We start from the raw sequence: 19,276 nt of genomic DNA, 5'->3' as shown, positions 1-19,276 counted from the left end.
TTGTTGTCTATATGGGAAAAATATTTTAAACTCTTCCATCAACCTAACACAAACACAATGGGGTATCATGAGGTACAGAGATCATAGTCCTAATCCCCCTAAGGGAGTGCTGATGATGTAAAGTGGGATGGGCATATGATGATACAGCCAAAACACAAAAAACACACAAAGCCCACACTTTCTCAGGAACATGGAAGGAGGGAGCAATGCAAACAACTTTATGGAAATATGGATAGCATTGTATGTCTAGAGAATTAGGAGCAATTTATTGTTGTAAGAAGGAACAATGTGAAATTAAGTGAAGGGAGGTGAGGGTCAAAAGACTGGAGTTCCGGTCACTAATCTCATTTGGTTTTGATTCAAACAGTTTTGATTTGACTCTTAGCCAACATGAATCAGTGAAGAGATTTGCGGTTTTTGGTGGTTGTTTTTTTTTTTTTTTTTTTTTATCAGCGGAGTAAAAATATATGGTATACATTGGATGGAGGTAAAACTGAAAGCAGGAAAGATGAAAGGTTGATAAAGTAAAATAATGGAAATGGAAAAAAGGTATGTCATTCACTCAAATATTCAAAAAGTATTTCTGAGGACCCTTTAGTGTCAGGTGCCTTGCTAGATCTGGAGATAAAACAGTGAACAACAGAAATGCAGTGCAGGCTTCATGTTGGGCACAGTGTAGTCCTGATAACAAGCAAATCAATACAGATTTACTAGAGGCAGCATAACAATTTTTTCTTCTTCTTCTTCTTCTTCTTTTTTTTGGATTGAGAGACAGGAAGGCAGGGGGTGGGTGGGAGAGAGAGAGATCAATTTGTTTTTCCACTTACTCATGCAATCATTGGTTGATTCCTGTATGTGCCCTGAGGGAGGATTGAACCTGCAACCCTGGCATATGGCCATGACACACCAACCAACTGAGCTGCCTGCCCGGGCCAATACTTAGTGTTTTAATACACTGACCACTTAAACTTCAAAATATGAGATCTGCATTCAGAGGTTACAGAAGAAATGTCCTCAGGCAATTAAATGAACAAATGAAGGAAGTGGGACAGATTAATTTGGTAGTGTGAGATGAAACCAGTGTGTGCTTGTCCTGCCTAAAAACCTTCATATTCAAATAATGATGGTTGATGATGATGATGATTAGGTTTTATGCAGGATTTTGGCCTATTGAACACTGATTTTTTAAATATATGCTTGGGAAGTAGTTAGTTTATAAGTGACATGATAAAAAATTTTAATAAATGTTATCTATTCTTTTTACTACTGTTACATTTTGGAGAACTGAGTGCTGTAATATAGAGGATGAGGCAAGCAAATGGCTAAAATTTATATAAAATCATCTCAACAAGGCCCAGTGAGCTCTAAGCCAATTTGCTGGATCATCGGTTTGCCAAATTCATCATATTTGTGGAGTGTGGCTGTAATACTTTAACAGGGATGTTAAAGACTTCCAGCCAATATGGAGGCATAGGTGGATATACTTTTTCTCCTCGCACAACCAAAGGAGGGACAACAGCATGTTTAAAGACAGAAAACAACCAGAATTGCCAGAAAATTGAACTGTGTGGAAGTGCAACAACCAAGGAGTTAAAGGAGAAACATTCATCCAGACTGGTGGGAGGGGCGGAGATGGGCAGTTGAGGTGGAGAGGATGTGAGCAGGGTGGCAGCTGGAGGAAAGGCCAGGGAGATGGTGTCTGGCTGTCCGGTGGTCCCATATTTGCATGCGAATAAACCAGGAGGAACAGTTGGGGAGCAAGACAGACTGCACAACTCAGGATTCCAGGGCGGGAAAAGAAAGCCTCAAAACTCCTGGCTGTAAAAACCTGTGTGGGTTGCAGTGGCGGGAGAAACTCCCAGCCTCACAGGAGAGTTTGTTGGAGAGACCCACAGGGTCCTAGAACACGCACGGACCTACCCACCTGGGAGTCAGCACCAGAAGGGCCCAATTTGCTTGTGGGTAGAGGGAGAAATGACTGAAAGCCAGCCGAGAGCTGAGCAAGTGGCAGTTCCTTCTTTGACTCCCTTCTGCACATACAGCACCACAACGCAAGGACACGGGTTGCCCGCCCTGGTGAATACCAAGGCTCTGACCCTTACAATGAAACAGGAGCACTGAGACAAAGAAATATGGCCCAAATGAAAGAACAGATCAAAACCCCAGAAAAAATACAACTAAGCAATGAGGAGATAGCCAACATATTAGATGCAGAGTTCAAAACACTGGTAATCAGGTGCTCACAGAAATGGTTGAGTATGGTCGCAAAATAGAGGAAAAGGTGAAGGCTATGCAAAGTGAAATAAAGAAAAATATACAGGAGCCAACAGTGAAGGAAAGGAAACTAGACCTCAAATCAACAATTTGGAGCAGAAAAAAGAAATAAACATTCAACCAGAACAGAATGAAGAAACAAGAATTCAAAAAAATGAGGAGAGGCTTAGGAACCTCTGGGACAACTTTAAATGTTCCAACATCCAAGTCATAGGGGTGCCAGAAGGAGAAGAGGAAGAGAAAGAAATTGAAAGCTTATTTGAAAAAAATAATGGAGAACTTCCCCAATCTGGTGAAGGAAATAGACATCCAGGAAGTTTAGGAAGCTCAGAGAGTCCCAAAGAAGTTGGATCCAAGGAAGCACACACGAAGACACATCATAATTAAGTTCCCCAAGATTAAAGATAAGGAGAGAATCGTAAAAGCAGCAAGAGAAAAGGAGACAGTTACCTACAAAGGTGTACCCATAAGACTATCAGCTGATTTCTCAAAAGAAATCTTACAGGCAAGAAGGGGCTGGCAAGAAGTATTCAGTCATGAAAAGGAAGGACCTATACATCCAAGATTGCTCTATCCAACAAAGCTATCATTTAGAATGGAAGGGCAGATAAAGTGCTTCCCAGATAAGGTCAAGTTAAATGAGATTGTCATCACCCAGCCCTTATTATATGGAATGTTAAAGGGACTTACCTAAGAAAAAGAAGGTCAAAAGTAGGAGCACTAAAATGGCAACAAATTCACAACTAACAACAACAGAACCCCCAAAACAAGCAAGAACAAACTAAGCAAACAACTAGAACAGAACAGAATCACAGAAATGGAGATCACATGGAGGATTATCAGTGGTTAGGGGGAAGGGGAAGAATGGGTGAAAAGGTGAGGGGATTAAGAAGCATAACTGGTAGGTACAAAATAGGGAGAGGTTAAGAATGGTATAGGAAATGGAGAAACCAATGGACTTAAATGTATGATGCATGGACATGAACTAAAAGAGGGGAATGCTAGTGGGAGGGAGAGTGGAGGAGAATAAAGGGGAGAAAAAAATATGACAACTGTAATAGCATAATCAAAATTTATTTTTAAAAATTTATTTTTATAGAGGGGAAGGGAAAGATAAAGAGAAGGAGAGAAACATCAATGTGTGGTTGCCTCTTGAGCGTCCCCTACTGGGACTTGGCCCCCCAACCCAAGCAGGTTCCCTGACTGGGAATAGAACCCACAATCCTTTGGTTCGCAGGGTGGTGCTCAATCTACTGTGCCACACCAGCCAGGGCATGACAATATACTTAAACAAACAAACAAACAAAAAAACCCAAAGGAAAATGGATGTTGAAGAGCTTTGTCAGATATGTTTATTCTTGATCATAGAGTAACTTTTTTGTTTATGTATACGAAAATTCTGTGAATCCTTTAAGATGTCACTTCTTGGTTTGTTGACCTTTAGAATTTTTAAAGTTTTTTTAAGCCAATTTCTCAGGTAGTATATTGTATTATTTAGGACTAGATATGGCTGTGAGAAAGCAAACCCTTATTTTTCTTCCACAAATACAGATATTGACTTCCAGGGATGGTTTGGGGGCTACCACAGGGTGCTACTGCCTGATCTTATTTTACCTCTACCAGGCTGTTCCCTTGTGGCTAACCCTCGCAGGCATCCTCACTCATGGGTGAATAATTGTGAAATATTATTGCACGTTGCATACAATTTGGTGTGATTCTCATGAATAAATACTATTTCATCATAGTGTATGGGTAAAAGGAAGTGACAATGCCTAATAATTTCCTTTTGAGCACATATATCAAGAGAGAAAGAAAAGAGTACGACTGAGAGGCAAATGCAATGTCTTTGTAAAAATAAAAAAGAAAGAAAAATGACCAAAATTTGAATATAACAAACATATTACTGTAAATCTCTGCATAGAACAATTGTGGAATGTAGTAGGCATTCAGAAATATTTATTGAATAAATGAATGAGTGAAATATTCTGTTTCAAACATCTATATAGAAAAAAATGTTACATTTTTGAAGTAGGCAACCTGAGGACAAAACAGATTTTGAGGCATTCAAGTTTACTTTTAACATCACACAGACAATGGGGAAATGAATTAGAAATTCTTGGGATCCAAAAAGTGGAGGACACAGTCTCAAAATTCTTGTGGGGAGGGACCTGGGAGAAAAACACTTAAGGAAAACCAAACTACAGAGCACCAAATTCTTAAAATCATCTGTTATTGTTACATTTTTCTTTTTTAACTGGATGATCACTTTAATCAAATTGCCAGGTTGATCAACTTGCTTTAACTAAAGTATTTTCTTCTAAAGTTACTTGAACTCTTCTCTGCAGCACCTGAAGCAGATGTATAGGCCAGGAGGGCAGAAAGTATTCATTGTCTTAAATAGCCTAGCTCGATTAGAGAGCTAAGAGTTTGCAGAAGGCCACAGAAATTAGAAGGTGAGGCTGAAAGGGAAGTAGTGGCCAGGTCATGAAAGTCCCTCTTAGGCACTGTAATAAGTTCTCACTTTTCTTTGCAGGTGATAATTGGGAGTTAAGAATTTACAGATTACTGAATGTTGGTTTTCTGTGAGCAGGGACTGTGGTTGTAGGACTCAATACACAGGTGGGGGCTCTTTCTGTTTTCAGGTATATATCTTTTTATCCTTACCTGAGAACATTTTTTCCCCCATAGGTTTTAGAGAATAAGGGACAGAGAGGAACAACAATGTGAGAGAGAAGCATGGGTTGGTTGCCTCATGTAGGAAACTGAACAGGAAATCGTACCTGCCTAGACTTGGGACAGAACCTTCAACCCAGGTACCCTGACTAGGAATGGAACCCACAACCCTTTGGTTATGGGATGCTACTCCAACTAACTGAACCACACCGATCAGGGCGTTATGGTGTATTTTTCAAAAGCTTAAAGGACTCAGTAGATACTCATTGAAGCTAAGCTTAATATAAAGAATCTGAAAAGAGCTTTCAAAGAAAAAAAATGTTTGATGACTTAGGAAGATTAACCATAAGACTAGACAATTTAGGGGCTAATTTGCCACTGAGATCTAAATAATAGAGTAGGAACAGAGGTAGAACCGACTGGAGTTGAGAATAGAATGTAAAGCAAGGAACTGAATGAAGGTCTGGTAAAAATGTTTCCCGGAAGTAGCTTGATTGAGGAGGCATGGGGAAGGTCGCCACCTGGTGTGAGTTCAGGGAACTGAGAAAAAATAATACCAAAAAGAGCTGATCTGAATTTTGGATTGTTGGGGGAAGGGAAAAAAACCCAAACAGAGAAATTCGTTTAGATTCCACCTTATTTTTGTTTCCTCTGCTCTTATACTTTTCAAAGTCCTTCAATGCTTACAGCTCCTCAGGTGTTCTTCTCAACCACCTCAAAGCCCAAATGGACTGGTTGATCCTCTAACTCCAAGGAGCGGCATTAGGACCCATCTGCAGTCATGACTCATTAAAATGGTCTCCCATATTTCCTCTGTCCATCACATCTTTTCCTCATGCTTCTTGATTTTTTGTTGGGGAGGCATAATCTATACTGGAATCAAATCAGAAACATGGCTGTTCCCTCCACCTGCACCTCAGCCATTGACTTCCCCAATTAAAAACCTTACTTTCACCTGCTTTACATTCCTTTGGCATTTTCCTCTTCTTAGAGTTTTACCTCCAACAAGTTAGTCTCTCTTTGCTTCCATATCCTTATGTAGCTGAGCCTCTTGTGATTTTAATGCCCCAAGTATATCTGGCAACTTGACCTTAATAGTTTAATTCTGAATTAGGTCTTTGTTCACATATTAACCACTCTTTTTCAACTCCTTTTGTTCTTACCAGTAGAGTCATAAGTTGCTGAGGTGGTATCTCTGTCAAGCAGGAGGGGATAATTCAGGATTGGAGGGGATTTTACTCATATGAGTCTGTTTTCCAGAAGGAAAACGTGTCTTCAAGTTAGCTGCAACCAGCTGATGACGTCCAGGAGTCTAATGAGAAAAAGTATTCTGTGACTGAAGAAACACACTTCTCTTTCAGTTCTCTGGAACTCCACCTCCACTACATCCTTGCTGCATAAAAACTCCCTATCTTGCTTTTTGAGAGAAATGGATTTGGGAGATCTTGCTCTCCTGTCCTCTTGCTTTGACTAAAATGAATAAATCTTTCACTCTCTCCAAGTGTTACTGGACTAAAGTGGTCCATTTCCCTGAGCACATCAAAGCCTAATAAGACAAGATTAGGTGCTTGCAGCAAAGAAAGGAAGGGTTTATTTTTTAGGAAATGGCTCGCACACAGTCACAAGTGAACTAATGTTCAAAGACCTGTCTCCATTCTGGCTTTCCCAGTTAAGGACTGGGTCAGGGTTTTAGTCTCTACTGATTGGTTGGTGCTGAGGCAGGGAGTAGTTGATTAATGCATATGGTCCTGATGTCAGCCATGGTGTTGATTCCTCTGGTTTGGCTGGTTTTCTGTTTCTGTGGTCAACAGACCCGAGGCTTTGCTCCTAAGATCATTTGATGACGACCGGAACCCCACTGTCCTGAGGGCTTAATGATTAAGGGAGTGGATGTACTCCAGTAATCATTAAGAGGAGGAGGCGGGTGAGTCAGGGTGCTGGGTGAGGCCAGTTTGAATCAAGTGGAAAGAAAGGACAAAAGGTCACATTAAAGAAATGAAGTTTTTGCAGTTACACAAGCACTGGTGTCTCAATGTATTGGCCTATTAATGCATGGGGTACACAAAACTGAATTTTGGGAGGTAACTCTGTAGCACTCATGAATACAAGTAATATACAGGGTGGGCAAACGTAGGTTTACAATTGTCAGTACATGAAACAGTTTATTCTTGTATCATCATTTATTAATTATTGTATTATTTTTCCATACAAAGAATTGTAAACCTACTTTTGCCCCACTATAAGATTTAAGTAATATAATATATGAATGATCTTTTCTTTGAGCCTCCCACATAAATTTGTAGCAATTTATTGAAATAGAAAGGGGGACATGTAGATCACTCTGAATTCAGTTAAATTAACAAACAGCTGTCAAGTAATGTTGCATTTTCTATACCTGTAGTATACCATAAGACTAGGCAATTTTCTATACTAGAGGTATAGAAAATGGCTTCCCACCCATCTGGGAAGGTACAAAGTCCCACACTTGCTCAATGGCCTGCAGTTTCCTCATCCTTAAAACAGTCCTTTGAGATAACCAAAGGACTGTTTTAAGGATAGGATGAATTAGCAAATGATATAATGTCTATAATCCTTATTTAGTATTATTCTCTTGTCTCTCCTGCTTCCAACCTCAGTATTCCTTAGTAATGAGGTTTCAAGCAATGTGGATCATCAGTGAGCCTGACAAAGCTTCCAATCTCTTGTCCTATAGAGCCCGCCGTCTATAACACAATAGGGTGATAGTGACAAGCATGAAGTCAGAGGTTAGATTGCCATGGTCAGCGGCTCACTCTGTTCAAACCTCTCTGCTCCCAGTGTTCTAAAGTCTAAGTGGGGATAAAATACTAAGTAAGGGTATTATGGGGAAAATTATATCCAGCTGGTGCTCAGTGACTGGAAGCTAAGTTTTTGAAAAGCTGTATTAGGTGAAGCGGTGAAGAGGCATGTCTGGGTTGGGCACTTTAGGGGTCTATTAAATGCTACGTCAGGGGTCATTACTTTGTCACTCAGAAAGACCCTGGACTAGTGATTTAATGTGGCTTCCAATGGTGAGTTTCTCTGGTAGGAGACAGCCTGTCTGATGTACTGGTGTTCGGTAGGGGTTTGAGCTTTCATCTCGTAGAAGTGCAGGCTTATAGGCTCTGAGAACTCATGCCACTGATGTCATTGTGGCTGCTGTAGAGTGGAACTGGGCAGTAGGACTTTATGAGAGACTTAGGTATTTTATTTTCGTTATTGTTTGGGATATGCTAAATTTTTAAACAATTGTATTTTATTGTTTATGCTATTACAGTTGTCCCAATTTCTCCCTCTTTGCTCCCCTCCACCCCACACCCCCCACTCCCTGAGGCAATCCCCCCACCATTCATGTTCATGGGTCATGCGCATAGGTTCTTTGGCTACTCCATTTCCTATGCTGTACTTTACATCCCTATGGCTATTCTGTAACTACCTAGTTGTACTTCTTAATCCCCTCACCTCTCCACCCATTCCCCTATACCCGCTTCCCACCTGGCAACCATCAAAGTGCTCTTCATGTCCATGATTCTGTCTCTGTTCTTGTTTGGTTAGTATATTTTTTAGGTTCAATTGTTCACATATATGTATTTATTGCCATTTTATTGTTCATAGTTTTGATTGTTTTCATAAATCCCTTTAACATTTCATATAATAATGGTTTGGTGATGATGAACTCCTTTGGTTTTTTCTTGTCTGGGAAGCTCTTTATCTGCCCATCAATTCTAAATGATAGCTTTGCTGGGTTGAGCAGTCTTGGCTTTAGGTTCCTGCTTTTCATGAATTTGAATATTTCTTGCCAATCTCTTCTAGCCTGCAAGCTTTCTTTTAAGAAGTTAGCTGACAGTCTCAGGCCAACTCCCTGTAGGTAACTAAATGCTTTTCTCTTGCCTCTTTTAAGATATTCTCCTTATCTTTAACCTTTGGCATTTTAATTATGATGTGTCTTGGAGTGGGCCTCTTTACATCCATCTTGTTGGGGACTCTCTGCACTTCCTGGACTTCCATTTCTTTCCTTCACCAAATTAGACAAGTTATCTTGCATTATTTTTTTTCAAATAGATTTCCAATTTCTTGCTGTTTTTCTTCTTCTGGTATCCATATGATGTGAATGTTGTACCACTTGATTTTGTCCTAGAGGCTGCTTATACTATCCTTATATTTTTGGATTCTTTTCTCTTCTTGTTGTTCTGATTGGTTGTTTTTTGCTTCCTTATGTTCCAAATCATCTGTTTGATTCTTGACTTCATTCACTCTATTGTTGTTTCCCTGTAAATTGTTCTTTGTTTCAATTAGTGTATCCTTTATTTCTGATTGGATCTTTTTTATGCTGTTGAGGTACTCACTGAGTTCCTTGAGCGTCCTTAAAACCATGTTTTTTTTTTTTAAATGTATTTATTTTTATTTTTTAAAATTAATTAATTTATTTTTTCAAATGCATTTGTCTCTGCCTCCCCCTCATCACTTTCCCTTGCCCCCTCCCTCCCTCCCTCCCTCAACTGTTCCCCTTTGGTTTTGTCCATGAGTCCTTGCTATATGCTCCTTGACTTTCCCCTTCCCTTCCTTTCCCCCCACCCCCCCTCCCTCCTTCCCTCTTGTCTCTGTTGGTTTCTTTTCCTTTCAGTGTTGCTGGTCTTATTTTCCTTGCATCTTTGTATTGTTGGTTAGGTTCCACTTATAGGGGAGATCATATGGTATTTGTCTTTCGCCCCCTGGCTTATTTCGCTTAGCATAATGCTCTCCAGTTCCATCCATGCTGTTGCGAAGTTTAGTAGTTCCTTTTTTCTTTCTGCTGCGTAGTATTCCATTGTGTAAATGTACCATAGTGTTTTGATTCAATCATCTACTGATGGGCATTTAGGTTGCTTCCAATACTTGGCTATTGTAAATTGTGCTGCTATGAACATTGGGGTGCATAGGTTCTTTTGAATTGGCATTTTGGGATTCTTAGGGTATAGACCCAGCAGGGGAATCACTGGATCAAAAGGGAGTTCCATTTTCAGCATTTTGAGAAAATTCCACACTGCTTTCCACAATGGCTGCACCAGTCTGCATTCCCACCAACAGTGTACTAGTGTTCCCTTTTCTCCACAGCCTCGCTAACACCTGTTGTTTGTTGATCTGTTTATCATGGCCATTCTGACCGGTGTGAGGTGGTACCTCATTGCGGTTTTGATCTGCATTTCTCTGATGGCTATTGATGCTGAGCATCCTTTCAAATGTCTCTGTGCCCTCTGTACCTCCTCCTTGGAAAAGCATCTGCCCAGGTCCTTTGCCCATTTTTTGATTGGATCGTTTGTCTTCTTGGAGTGGAGTTGAGTGAGTTCTTTATATATCTTGGAGATCAATCCTCTATCTGATTTATCATTAGCAAATATATTTTCCCATATGGTTGGCTCCCTTTTCATTTTGCTGATGTTTTCTTTAGCCATGCAGAAGCTTTTTATTTTGATGAAGTCCCACTTGTTTATTCTTTCCTTTATGTCCCTTGCCTTAGAAGACATATCAGTGAAAAAATTGCTGCGTGGGATATCTGAGAGTTTCCTGCCAATGTTCTCCTCTAGGACTTTTATGGTGGTGTGACTTACATTTAAGTCTTTTATCCATCTTGAGTTTATTTTTGTGTATGGTGTCAGCTGATTATCCAATTTCAGTTTTTGCATGTAGCTGTCCAGCTCTCCCAACACCATTTGTTGAAGAGGCTATTATTGCTCCATTTTATGCTTCTTCCCCCTTTGTCAATATTAGATGTCCATAGAGACCTGGGCTTATTTCTGGGCTTTCTATTCTGTTCCACTGGTCTATGGGTCTGTTCTTGTGCCAGTATCAGATCGTTTTGAGTATAGTGGCTTTGTAGTAGAGTTTGATGTCCGGTATTGTGATCCCTCCTACTTTGTTTTTCTTTCTCAAAATTGCTACGGATATTCGGGGTCGTTTATGGTTTCATACAAATTTTTGAAATGTCTGTCCTATTTCTGTGAAATAGGTCATTGGTATCTTAATAGGGATTGCGTTGAATCTATAAATTGCTTTGGGTAGTATGGACATTTTGAGGATATTAATTCTTCCAATCCATGAGCACGGTATATGCTTCCATTTATTTGTGTCTTCCTTAATTTCTTTCTTCAAAGTTGTATAGTTTTCTGCTTACAGGTCTTTTACCTTTTTGGTTAAATTTATTCCTAGGTACTTTATTTTTCTTCTTGCTATATCAAATGGTATTTTTTTTCTGATTTCTTCTTCTTCTATTTCATTGCTGGTGTACAAAAATGCCTTTGATTTCTGAATGTTGACTTTGTATCCTGCTGTTTTGCCAAATTCACTTATTAGGTTGAGTAGTTTTTTGGTAGAGTCTACAGGGTTTTCAATGTACACTATCATGTCATCTGCAAACAATGATAGCTTTACTTCCTCCTTTCCTATTTGGATGCCTTTTGTTTCTTTTTCTTGTCTGACCGCTGTGGCTAGGACTCCCAATACGATGTTGAAAAGAAGTGGTGAAAGCGGACATCCTTGTTGTGTTCCTGATCTTAGTGGGAAAGCTTTTATTAAAACCATGTTTTGAACTCTGCATCTGATAGGTTGCTTATCTCAATTTTGTTTAGTTCTTTTTCTGGCATTTTGGTCTGCTCATTCATTTGGGCCATTTTTCTTTGTTTCTTCATTTTGACAGTCTCCCTGTGTTTGTTTCTATGTACTAGTTAGAGCTGCTATGACTCCCTGTTTTGTTATCGTGGCCCAATTAGTAGGTGCCCTGTAGGGTCCAGTGGCACAGCCTTTCCTATCACCCAAGATGGGTACTTGAAGTGTGTCTCTCTTGTGGCCTCAGTTCATCCTCCTTTTGCAGTTGAGCCTTGATTGCTGTTATGAGGTAATGGGGGGATTTACTCAGGCCCATCAGTTGCAAGGATTGGCTGTGACCACTGACCACCAACCTCTGCCCTCTGTGGAGGATCAGCTGTGCAGAGGCAGGGTGGTGGTGCTCCGATGTGGTCTGTGGCTGTTCACTGGGTGTGCAGGCTCTAGGGTTTTACAGGTGGTGCTGGCTAAGGTCAGCCCCCACCTGTGTTTTACCCAGGGCCACCCAGCCTGAGGTACAGACCAGTCTGAGGTGGCTGCTGCTTGTGCTGGGCTTGGAGAGTCCCAGATGAAGCTAAACTGTGAACCTAGGCTGGCTGCTGCTAGAGCTGTGCCTGGGGCCACTTAACAAGAGGTACATGGGCTGAGGGCTTACTGAGGCCAGATATTGCTTGATGAAAGGATTTAGGAAGTTGTGAAACATGAGACAAGTCCAACCATTCATATAGAAAAGTCACCATTAAGAGTTGTAAGTTGGGTGGGACAGAGCCTCAGGGAACCTCCAGGGTGAGGCAAACAATGTTAGCCAGGTTGACGGAGTCTCAGGTATGGTACCTGCCTGCCAGCTCTGTGGCTCTGCCCACCTTTCTGTCTTGGAAGAAGTTTTCCTCCAGCTCATGCCTTGATGCCAGCCACTTCAGTTCCTCCCTGTATGTCACTGGTGCCTTACCGTGGTGCTGGAGCTCAGACAGTGTGAGTCTCAGTAAGTCTGTGTGGGTTTTTTAAGGGAAACTGCTTGGGACTCCAGGAGTTTCTTCCACTGACTCAGTCTCCACTGGTTTTTGGAGCCAGAAGTTGTGGAGACTTATCTTCCTGGCCCTGGAAACCTAAGCTAGGGGACCTGGCCTGGGGCTGGGACTCCTTGCTCCCAAGATATCCTTACTGAGTTTCTATCCACCACATGTGGATGTGGGACTAGCCTGTTCTGTGTCCCGCCCCTCCTACCAGTCTGGATGGATGTGGTTTCTTTAATTCCGTAGTTGTCAGACTTCTATTCACCTTGATTTCTAACGGTTCTCAGTGGTGGTGGTTCTATAATTTAGTTGTAATTTTGATGTGGTTGTGTGAGAAGGTAAACCCCAGCTATATTTACCTATGCTGTCATCTTGACTGGAAGTCCTCTAAATTTTTATTTTATTAAATATATTGGTGTGACATTGGTTAACAGAATCATTTAAGTTTCAAGTGTACATTTCTATGATACAAGATCTGTATATTGCACTGTGTGCCATTACCCAAAGTCCAACCATATTCCTTTATCATGTATTTATCCCCCTGCACCACCCCCACCCCACACCGTCTTCCCTCCAGTAACCACCAGTGTTGTCTGTGTCCACGAGTTTCAGTTTTACATCCCACAGATGAGTGAAATCATATGGTTCTCAGGTTTTTCTCACTAATTTTGCATAACATAATATTCTCAAGGTCCATCTATGTTGTTGCAAATGGCAGTAATTTATCTTCTTTTATGGCTGAATAGTATCTCATTGAATGTATGTACCGCCTCTTCTTTATCCAATCATCTATTGAAGGATACTTTTGTTGTCTTCATGTTTTGGCCACTGTGAATAATGCTGCAATGATACATAAGGGTGCATATATCTTTGCAAATGAATGTTTTTGAGTATTTTTGGGGTAGATACCCAGGAGAGGGATTGCTGGGTCATGTGATAACTCTATTATTAATTTTTTGAGAAACCTCCAGGGTGTTTTTCATAGTCGCTGTACCAGTCTACATTCTTCAGTATTTTAAAATGAACTTTCAGTTACATTAAAAGGGATTTGTTGTCAATTATATCTCAATAAAACTGGGGAAAAAGAGAAAAAGGAGAATCAGGCTAAATATTAAATATCTATTAACAGAGAACTGGTTTACAACAAGGTTTCTAATATTTTAGAGATATGCAACAGGTCCTCGAATAGTATCATTTCATTCAATGTTGTTTCATTATAATGTTGATGAGATGCCATAGGAACTTAAATGCTGTTCCTATTAAATAGTGTGTGGTAAAATTGGTTTCCTTATACATCATTTCACTTAAAGTCACAGACCATGTTGATGATGTTCTGTGATGACTTACTATACAGAAGTATTTCGGGGTGAAACAATGTATCTGGGATTCACTTCAGAATAATGAGAGAGATTTGTTGGGGAGATGAGTGGGCTGGGTGGGTGTGGGAATAATATTGGCAATGTATTGTTATATATTAGCATTGAGGGATGGAATCATTAAGTTCATAATGGACTTCTTTCTTATTTTTATGCGTATTTAAAAGTTAACAGGATTAAAAAGTTAAAAGAAAACATTTCCCAAGGTCAAAAGAGCTATCCTGGAAGAATTGTTGAGGTTGCCCTTTGATTTTTTTCCTGATTCACAAGTGATTTGATATTTGAAGTTCAGAGATAATTTAGAACTTTCCAAGCTTGGGATATGGATGAAACTTGACCCTGCTGGGTCTCTGTACATATGAGCTCTAATCATATCAAAATGTGGACGAAGATCCTGGCTTCTCTAACTTGATTGGAAATAATTCCAAGGTGATTGACAAAGGCTAAGGATTATTTAAGGAAGAAATTTACTCTGGAATTTTCAAATCCAAATTGTTTTCAGAGCTTTTGTTCATTTACAAGCAAAGAGACATATTTGGAATCTCTTAGTCTGCAGTACAGGGCGTTGCCCTGTGAGAAGAACTCACAACCTGTAATAACACTCAGGTACTTCAGTTTGCTAGAGTTTGAAGATTAAATTAGGTACAACGTGAAAAAAAAATTCAGACCATGGGAAAGGCATGTCTTGAAAACACAAATGATGGTAATATTCTTACTATTCCTCATAGATGTTTCCTCAATGAAAATTAGGCAATGAGGACAGTATGGAGATCTCTGCACAAAGTGGAAGATAACTAACCTTCAGTGAATATTGTTAATCTCATTTTTGCTGAACCCAATCCCACAATCATCAGAAAGAGTCAGAAGGCAATCAGGGAAAGATGCCCTAGTTTGTGAAACTAATTTCTCTAAGACAAACCTGAGCAACATTTCATCATATATATGTATTACATGGTCTTTATCCAGTCATCTATTAATGGACTCTCAGATTGTTTCCATGTCTCGGCCATTGCAAATGACACTGTATAGGGATGCATATGCTTTTTAAATTAGTGTTTTGGGTTTCCCTTGATAAAATCCAGAGGTGGGATTTCTGGTCCTTTGTCTTTTGCATAACCTTTGTTTTAATGTCTGTTTTGTCTGATATAAGTATTGCTACTCTTTTCTAACCCATCCCTTCAAACCTCCTTCCATCTGGCAACCCTCAAATGTTTTCTGTGTCTGTGAGTTTGTTTCTGTTTTGTTTGTTCATTTATTTTGGTTTTTACATTCCACATATAAGTAAAATCATATGGCATTTATCTTTCTCTGTCTGATTAATTTCATTCAGCATAATGCCTTTTAGGTCCATCTGTGTTGTTGCAGATGGCAAGAGTTCATTCTTTTTATGGCTGAATCATACTCTATTGTATATATGCAGCACTTCTTTATCCATTCTTCCATTGATGGACAAAATTGCTTTCATATATAGGCTACTATAAATAATGCTACAATGAACTTTTCAAATTAGTGTTTCATTTTTCTCTGGATAAATACTCAGAAATGGAATTTCTGGGTTCTTGTCTCTTGTTATAACCTTTGTTTTAAAGTCTATTTTTTTTCTGATCATAAGTATTGCTATCCCAGCTTTTTTGTTTCCATATGCCTGAAATGTCTTTTTCCATCCCTTTACTTTCGGTCTGTGTATGTATTTTGGTCTGAAGTGGGTCTTTTGTAGGCAGCATATGTGTGGGTCTTGTATATATCTTCTTTGGAAAAATACTTAAGTCCTTTGCCCATTTAAAAATGTAGTTGGTTGTTTTAATGTTATTGAGTTGTAGGACTGTTTATATCTTGGATATTAACCTCTTATCAGATACACTGTGTGGATATTTTCTCCCATTCCTTAAGTTGCCTTTTCAAGCTGCTTTTGTGTCTTTTGCTGTGCAGTTTAATATTTGGCTTAGCACAAATTATTTTTTTTGTTATTGCCTGTGCTTTTGATGTCATATTCAAGAATTCATTGCCAAATCCAACGTTGTGAAGATTTTGATGTTTTTTTGTATTGATTTCATAGGTTTCGTTCTTACATTTAGATCTTTGTTCCAATTTGGGTTACTTTATGTGTATGGTATAAGGTAAGGGTCCAGTTTTATTTCAGTTTTTCCAACACCATTTGGTGAATGACTGTTCATTCTCCATTCGACGGTCTTGCTACCCTTTTCAAAAACTATTGGACCATATATGTGAGGATTTATTTCTAGGCTCTCTATTCTATTCCATTGGTCTACATATCTGTCTTTATACCAGCACCACAGTTTTGATCACCTTAGCTTTGTAGTAAGTTTGAAATCAATGAGTATGAGATCTCCAATTTATTTTTACTTTTCAGTATTGGTTTTGGCTATTCAACATCCCTTGACATTCCAAATGCATTTTAGGATAAAATTTTTGATTTCTGAAAAAATGGTCATTGGGATTTTGGTAGGGTTTTCATTGAATCTGTATATCACTTAGGTAGCATGGATGACTTATCAGTATTTAGTGTTCCAGTGCATGAACATGGATATACTGCTATTTATGTGTTTCTTTTTAAATTTCTTTCAGCAATGTTTTGTAATTTTAAGTGTATAGGTCCCTCCTTGGATAGATTTATTCAGAGTAATCTTATTCTTTTGATGCTATTGTAAATGGAATTGTTTTCTTAATATCCTTTTTGGATTGTTCATTGCTAGTGCATTGAGATGCAACTGATTTTTGTGTGTTGATTTGGATTCTGCAACTTTGCTGAATCTGTTAATTAGTTCTGACAGGTGTGTGTGTGTAATTTTTATGTTTTTCTACATGAAATGATATCATCTGTGAACAAAGATAATTTTATTTCTTTCTGATTTGAATGCCTTTTCTTATTTAATTGCTCTGGGTAAAAATTCTAGTAATATATTGAATAAAAGTCATGAAAGAAATGTTTTTGCCTTGTTCCTGATCTTAGAGGAAATCTTTCAGTCTTTCACTGTTTAATATTATGTTAACTGTAAGTTTTTCATACATGGCTTTTATTATGTGCAGAAAGTTTCCTTATAATCCTAGTTATTTGAGTGTTTTTTTTTCATTATCATGAATGAATGCTGACATTTGTCAACAGCTTTTTCTGCATCAATAGAGATGATTATATGGTTTTTGTTCTTTCTGTTAATGTTGTATATTACATTGGTTTTTTTTGTTTTGGTATTTTGAGCCATCCTTGCATTCCAGGTATAAATTCCAGTTGGTCATGATGTGTACACTCTTTAATACATTGTTGAATTTGGTTTGCTATTATTTTGTTAAGGATTTTTACATCAATATTCATCAGGTATATTGTTCTGTAGTAGTTTTCATTTCGTGTAGTATTTTTGTCTGGCTTTGGTATTATGGTAATAAAATGAATTTGAAAGTATTCTCTCCTCTTCAGTTTTTTTTTTTTTTTTTGGAAGAGCTTAGGAAAGATTGATGTTAATTATTCTTAAAATGTTGGGTAGAGTTCTCCAGTGAAACCATCTGGTCTGGGCTTTTATTTTTTCTTTATTGGGAGGTTTTTGATTTAATCCCCTTATTTGATATTGGTCTGTTCAGATTTTCTTTTTCTTCATGATTCAGAGTTGGTAGGTTTTGTGTTTTCAGAATTTATCCACTTTTGCTAGGTTATGCACTTTGTTTTGTACAATTGTTCATAGTACTGTAATTTTTATTTGTATGGCATTAGTTTTAATGCTCTTCTTTCTAATTTTTTAATTTGAATCTTCTTTTTTTCCTTAGGTAATCTAGCCAAGGATTTCTAGATTTTATCGATCCTTTCAAAAAGTCAATTATTTGTTGATCTTTTAATTTTTTTTAATATTTTCTATTTATTTATCTTTGCTTTAATCTTTATCTTCTAAGTTTGAGTTTAGTTTTTTCTTTTTTTAGGATTTTATTTATTTATTTTCAGAGAGAGGGGAAGGGAGTGAGAAAGAGGGAGAGAAACAGTGATGTGTGAGAGAAACATTGATTGGTTGCCTCGTGCACGCACCCAACTGGGGACCTGGCCTGCAAACCAGGCATGGGCCCTGACTGGGAAACAAACCAGCAACTTTAGGTTTGCAGGCTGGCTCTCAATTCACTGAGCTATATCAACCAGGGCTGAGTTTAATTTTTTCTTGACAAGAGAAAGACACACAGAAATATATTAATATGTATACCTCATGCATACATGCGAGATACCCAGGGAAAAAAATAAGTAACTCCCTAAGTGTGGGTCATTTTCATCCACTGTTCTATGTCCTTAGGGAGCCCTCTCAATCTTGCAATTTTAAAAATATTATTTATTTAGAAATGTTTTCTGTCCTATTTTTATAGTTCACTCATTCTGAAATTTCTGTGCTTGAATTTGAGTCTCCCCAGAAGCAAACATTCAAACCTTGTGTGCTGATTTTCATAGATAGGCTGGAGGTCTAGGAGGATAATTGCTGGTTCCAGGATGGGCAAATCCACTTCTCTTTTATATGTGATCTTTATTTGTGTTGGGACAGAGGGTGACTCTATGGCCTGAAAATCATGTGCCCCTAGGGCTTCCCTTGCTTCTCTTAGTGGAGTCTTCTTTCTCTTGGTGGAATCTTCTTTCTTCCTATCCTGTCCTAAGTTGTCTCTAGGATCTTCCATTAGACCCAGCTGGAAAAACCAATTTCTTCCTCAGTTCCACTCCCAGAACTGGTGGTCTGGTTTGTTATTTTCTGGTTACTTGAGGTATAAAATTAGATTGTTGATTTAAGATCTTTTCTAATGTACTTATTTATAGCTATAAATTTCTCTCTTAGCACTGCTTTCATTGCATTCTGTAAGTTTTGGTGTTATGTTACTTATTTTCATTTATGTCATAGTATTTTCTAATTTCTCTTATAACTTCTTTAGCATTGGTTATTTAAGAGTGTGATTAATTTCTGGGAGTGTGACAAATGTATTTAAAAAGTAAATAAATTAATTAAAAAAAGAGTGTGATTAATTTCTGCAGATTTATGGACTTTTCAGTTTTTCTTCTGCTTTGATTTCTAGTTTCATTTTATTTTGATCAGAAAATATACTTTGTATGATTTCAGTATGTTCTTTTAAAAAATATTTTTTAATTTAGTTTTCAAAAGAGGGGAAAGGAGAGAGAAAGAGAGGGAGAGAAACATAGATGTGAGAGGGAAACATCGATTAGTTGTCTATTGTGTGCTCCCTGTCTGGGGACTGAACACTCAACCTAGACATGTGCCCTGATCTGCAGTCAAACTGGCGACCTTTCCCTTTGGGGGACGATGAACAACCATATGAACCACACTTGTCAGGGCTGATTTCAATATTCTT

The 19,276-nt window shown here is 38.5% G+C and overlaps 1 protein-coding gene across 1 annotated transcript in view; it reads left to right on the top strand.

Annotated features, from left to right (window-relative positions):
- LOC129069834 (pulmonary surfactant-associated protein D-like) overlaps positions 1 to 19,276 on the top strand; it is a 37,941-nt gene that overhangs the window by 1,211 nt on the left and 17,454 nt on the right. The gene's annotated exons all lie outside the window — the stretch shown is intronic.

This window comes from Pteronotus mesoamericanus, unplaced genomic scaffold, assembly GCF_021234165.1.
Source record: "Pteronotus mesoamericanus isolate MK-2021 breed Mesoamerican mustached bat unplaced genomic scaffold, CSHL_Meso_final contig_24, whole genome shotgun sequence".
Taxonomy (NCBI): domain Eukaryota; kingdom Metazoa; phylum Chordata; class Mammalia; order Chiroptera; family Mormoopidae; genus Pteronotus; species Pteronotus mesoamericanus.
Note: the sequence above shows the minus strand (reverse complement) of the source record. Positions and strands in the feature narration are given on the sequence as shown.